Source organism: Grammomys surdaster, unplaced genomic scaffold (assembly GCF_004785775.1).
Source record: "Grammomys surdaster isolate TR1022 unplaced genomic scaffold, NIH_TR_1.0 125974, whole genome shotgun sequence".
Classification (NCBI taxonomy): Eukaryota; Metazoa; Chordata; class Mammalia; order Rodentia; family Muridae; genus Grammomys; species Grammomys surdaster.
This window is the reverse complement of record NW_021620791.1, coordinates 1308388-1314327: the sequence shown is the minus strand read 5'-3', so window position 1 is coordinate 1314327 and position 5940 is coordinate 1308388. Positions and strand designations below refer to the sequence as shown.

Here is a 5940-nt window from a genome sequence, read left to right as displayed (position 1 = left end):
TGTGTGTGTGTGTGTGTTAGAGCACTTCCTTAGCATGTGCTAGGGAGTGATCACCACCACCACAAAAATATTGAAAATAAAACAAGAAAAATATTGTGAGGACTTAGTATTGTATGTCATGAAATTTTAAGGAAAATACCCATTGGAGCTTCTGTGCTATTTCAACACTTTTTCCAATATTCCATTTATAGCTTAGGAGTGTGGTAAAGATACTCAATTTGTTACAGATGGTAACCATCAAGTGGAGCTCAATGTATTTTAGAATAGAAATGATTAAAATATGTTAATCTAGGGTTGTGGTCAACCGTAACATGAGGGCTGAGGTACTTCTGAGAAGGAGAATGCAGCCAATACTTTAAGGTCACATCAAGGAGGAAAGATCACAGTAGATGAATAAATAATCACGTGTAAGGCTCAGAAAGGTTAGGGAATTTCATGGTTGTGTAAACACAGCACAAACTGCAGCTAGGTGGTGTTCTCTGAGTACGCTGTCCACTGCTATATGATATGATGTATTTCCGGTACCCACTGGCAGATAGATGTATACGACCCTTCACTGTGTCCTGGATCCTGGAGGGTGAACTTGTGATGGTCACCTCTCATCTCACAGCTGCCTTGAGCGGAATAGAAGTTTTGAGGTAGACCCTTGAGCGTTGTAAAGATTCCAACCTTTTAGATTCAAAAATAGCCTCAATTTGGAAAAATAAATCTGAAGAGGGTCATTTTTTAAAGGGGGCAAACTGACTTTAAAATTCATAAGAAAATGGAAAATGTCAACAATAGTTAAGACCATCTTAAAGAATAAAGTTGAAGGAACTTTTTTTGTTTGTTTTGTTCTGTTTTTTGTTTGTTTGTTTTGTTTCTTATTTTTTTGGGTTTTTTTTTTTTTTGAGACAGGGTTTCTTTAGCTCTGGCTACCCTGGAAATTACTCTGTAGACCAGGCTAGCCTCGAACTCATATAGATCCTCCTGCCTCTACCTCTTGAGTTCTGAGATTAAAGGTGTGCACCCCCCTTTTTTTTCTATAAGCTTTTAAGGCCTAGTCCAAAGCTATAATAATGAAGACACATGGTGTGGTGTATGGTTAAGAGCAACTAAACTTATGGAACTGAATAGAAAATATAGGGAAGCCAGGCACTGGTGATACATGCCTTTGATCTCAGCACTTGAGAGGCAAAGGCAGGCAGATCTCTGAGTTCCAGGCCAGCCTGGTCTGGAACAGACTGAGTTTTAGAACAGCCAAGACTACACAGACAAACCCTGTCTCGAAATATAAACAAACAAGAAAATGTAGGGAAACCCCAACATATAGTTACCCAACTCCTGATGAAACTGGCATTACGATACAATGGGGAAAGAATTTTTTAAAAAACCTCTAATGGATAACAGGACAGCAGGTCTTGCCTAATGAATTACAGCATGCTGTCTAATGGTGAAACACCCCAGAGTCCAACTTGGGTTTTTTTTTTGTTTGTTTGTTTGGTTTTTTTTGTTTGTTTGTTTGTTTGTTTTGGTTTTTCGAGACAGGGTTTCTCTGTGTAGCCCTGGCTGTCCTGGAACTCACTCTATAGACCAGGCTGGCCTTGAACTCAGAAATCTGCCTGCCTCTGCCTCCCAAGTGCTGGGATTAAAGGCATGCGCCACCACTGCCTGGCGAGTCCATCCTGCTGAACTGTGGGTCACCACCTCATGTAGAATTGCATAGCTGAGGTAGGAGATTGCGACAATGTTTGGCAACAGTGAAAATTTTCTAAACATGGAATGGCCAAACATGAATTCCAAGTCAAATATGTAATGAGCCAGACAGATGTTTCTGGAAGGGCTCATTTGTGTGTGTCACAGGACTTCACTGCAGCCTTGGTTCTGTGTACACTCACACACACACACACACACACACACACACACACACACACACGTGTTTTGCATGGTACATGCCATGCAGTGCCATCAAACGCTGCCTGAAACACTTGGGCTCACATTTGAAACAGATTTGAGAATATGAATGACATTTTTTTATTGGACACACAAAGGTTTTTTATCTTGAATACAATAGTTTACTTACCAAAAAAAAAAAAACACTAAAACCAAAATCAAACCATAACAAAAACTGAAAAAATCCACTCAAAGAATATTTTTCCTACTGTTGTTCCTCAGCACGTATTATCAAATCGGCACCTACCTTTGAGTTATACGGTGTTGCAGCGATTGGTTTTAAAAATTGTTGAGTTGCTGGCTTGTGTTTCATAAAGAGTGACTATCTAAATTTTGGCTTGATATTTGGACAGAATTTCAACAATTTCTCAAATGCTTCCAAACATACTTCTGCCATTTTATGCTTTGTTTGTGCAAAGCTGAATTGTCTCAGTATTGACAATTATAAGATCAGTCTAAGAGAGATGTTGAAGATAGTTTGTGACCTTCAGTACCCTCAAGCATGGTGGTGTTAGGGTCTAAGAGTCACTGAAGACTGATACCCTAGACATAAATAGTATGTAAAAGCAAAGAGTGTTTATTTAGCTGAATTTCCCGCATGTAGGAATCTTCCCACTTGGGAATGGAGACCTCTGGTGGGCTCTAAGGCCAGCTTTTATTGTCAGGGGAATTCCAGGGAAGGGTTTGTACCCTTTTACCTTGATTGTTTAGCTCTATCACTAGGGGTCTGACTGATTCTATAATTGGTTAGGTTCTGGAGACCTCCCTGGGGGTTGCTTATTCATTCTAGCTACCTATTCTCACTTCAAGCCAAATGACAAGGTGTCCTGGAATTGGCTACCTGCAGGTGTGGTTGGCTGACCACAGGTTCCTGGATCTGAGTTCTCATTTCTAGGAAACAGAAACTTTAGGCCTACTAAACTGCCAGTTTGTAGCCTGTCTTGGAGTCAGCACTGACTTACTCAGTCCTCTGAGTGCCAAGTGCCTTTACCCACTAGACCATCTCACCTGCTGTACTGGCTGGTTTTGTGTCAACTTGACACAGGCTGGAGTTATCACAGAGAAAGGATCCTCCCTTGAGAAAAATGCCTTCATGAGATCCAGCTGTAAGGTATTTTCTCAATTAGTGATCAAGGGTAGGAGGGTCCATTGTGGGTGGTGCCATCCCTGGACTGGTAGTCTTGGGTTCTATAAGAAAGCAAGCTGAGGAAGCCAGGGGAAGCAAGCCGGTAAGTAACATCCCTCCATGACCTCTGCATCAGCTCCTGCTTCCTGACCTGCTTGAGTTCCAGTCCTGACTTCCTTTGGTGATGAACAGCAATGTGGAAGTGTAAGTTGAATAAATCATTTCCTCTGCAACTTTCTTCTTGGTCATGATGTTTTGTGCAGGAGTAGAAACCCTGACTAAGACATCCACCCACTAAGACTCAATTCTTTATGTAAAAATAAACACGTCTCACTAGTATTCAAACTTGCTTTTGTCTTCAATAAATTGTAAAGTTCTGTTACTTAAGAATTTTTAAAATAATTTTTAAAAACATATTCACTTAACATCCTGCTCACTGCCCTCCTCCCAGTCGCCCTCTCCCACAATCCTCCCCTTCTTCTCTGAGCTGGTGAGCTCCCTCCCGGGATATCACCCCACCCTGGCACTTCAAGTCTCTGCATGGCTAGATGCTTCCTCTCCTAGAGGCCAGACAAGGCAGCCCAGCTAGAACATATTCCACATACAGGCAGGAGCTTTTGGGATAGACCCTATTCCAGTTGTTCCAGACTCTCATGAAGACCAAGCTGCACATCTGCGACATATTTGAGGGGAGGCCTAGGTCCAGCCTATGTATGTTATTTGGTTGGTGGTTCAGACTCTGAGAGCCCCAAGGGTCCAGGTTAGTTGGATATTTGTATTTGAGTTAGCTGCTGAGTAGAGCCTCTCAGAGGATAACTTGCTCCTGTCTGCAAGTGTAACGGAGTATCGTTAATAGTGTTTGTTAGTGATTGGTGCTTACCATGGCATGGGTCTCAAGCTGGGCTGGTTATTGGCTGGCCCTTCCCTTAGTCTCTGCTCCATCACATGTGCCTACATTTCTTGTAGACAGGATAAATTTCGGATTGAAAATTTTGTGGGTGGGTTGTTGTCTCTATCACTCCACTTGTTTCCTGCCTGGCTACAGGAGGTGACCTCTTTAGGTTCCATAGTCCCAATGTAGTGAGTCACCTCCATTGATACTTAAGAATTTTTTTACTTCTATGACACACTTACCAAAATATGCAAATTTTTTATTATGTGTGTGGGGGTGTTGGGAAATATTGTTCTATAACTTCTGCCCATTTCTTGAGGGCTATAGAAATAAACCTTTAGGTGCTTGAAGTTATAAAGAAAATAGGATGAAATAAATGTGAAACGTAAAAATCAAACACATTTCTTATTTAATATAGAAAATATTTGACATCTAGGCCTCTATTATATTGTTATATAACTGACTTTGCATAAAAAATTCTTGAGCAAAACGGAGATAAAAAGGGAAAAGTTTAAGAAGTCTTGTTCTAGGGCAATTTCTCTAGTTAGGAACATGCCCAGTTCCTCCACTATGTTTTTAACATTGTGTTAGAGGTCAGGGAAGTAGAGTAAGTTAAAATACTTCTCTGTTTATTATAATCTAACTTTATAAAATTCTTTGTTCGATTGTTTCAAGACTTCAGGAATCTTCAGAGTTCACAAAATGCTCATTTTAACAGTTTTGTAAAGCATCTCCATGCATTTTTATGGAGAAGATATTCCTGCCATTCTGGAAGCTGACTGTTTTACTCCTGGCATTGGGTAGGAAAACCTCATGATCCTGCTGATGGATGTGGTAGGTAGACAACACACCCTTGCAATACGACAGTACTTCTTCCTGATTAAATTAGTTACCTCAACTAGGATGTGGCTTCTCCTTGCCTGTTGTTCTCTTGGCACAAGAAACCTGAAGTGTCCCCCAAGAAACCCTAGCAGATTTAAAGACTAGTATTATTGTTGCTACTATTATTGTTATTATTATTATTATTATTATTATTATTATTATATGTGTTTTGATGAACTAGTTCCCACATTAAAAATCAAGACCTCTAGACCCACAGAGTTGGAATGAGAACCACAGGCTCCCTTCATGACTTACTAGGAGAGATGGGATGGATATGTTCATTTCCTGTTACTGCTGTATCCTACCCTGAAGGCTGGGTATCTTAATCACTTTTCTCTTACTGTACAAAGACAACATGATCAAGGCGTCTTATAAAAGAAAGCATTTGTTGGGACTTATATTTCCAGATAAAGAGTCCATGACCGTCATGGCTGGCGTGGTACTGGAGCAACAGCTGAGAGCTTACATCTGTCTACAAGCACGAGGCAGAGGGCTAACTAGAAACAGCTTTTAAACCTTCAAACCCTATGTCCAATTACACACCTTCTTCAATAAGGTCACAACTCCTAATCCTTCACAAATGGGAGTCATTCTCACTCAAATAACTACACTGCTTCTCTTAATAAGTGTAGAGGTCATAGAGGATAATTTCCTGCCGGGAGCCAACCTGACTCCATTTTGCATTTAGACACCACTGTAAATAAGAATAGTTTTAGGTTTCATTTTTCTTTTTTTTTCTGCTATGGAAAAAGTGTTTATTTTGAAATTATTTTAATTTAGAAATAAAAAACCTCATAGGAAGATGGAAAGAAACAAAAAAACACAAAGCATCCAGGCAACGTTTTACTTCATGAGCTTGTCACCCCCTGATTGGTTCACTCGTCCCATGATGAGAAAGGACTTAGCCACCCACAATAATGTTGTTAACAGGGACATGGATCAGTTTCACAAAGAAGCCAATGAAGCCCATGATAGCAAATCCTATCACTGTGGCCATGGCGATCTTCTGGAATTCTTTTCTGTTGGGCTTGGTGCATCTTTTAACCAGCTGAATCGAGTCCTTTACAAACTGCCAACTTGGCTCAACAAACTGCATTACCTGATCCAT

The 5940-nt window shown here is 40.5% G+C and overlaps 1 pseudogene; it reads right to left on the bottom strand.

The window, feature by feature from the left end:
* Window positions 1-5702: 5702 nt before the first annotated feature.
* Window positions 5703-5940, bottom strand: LOC114609531 (annotated as a pseudogene).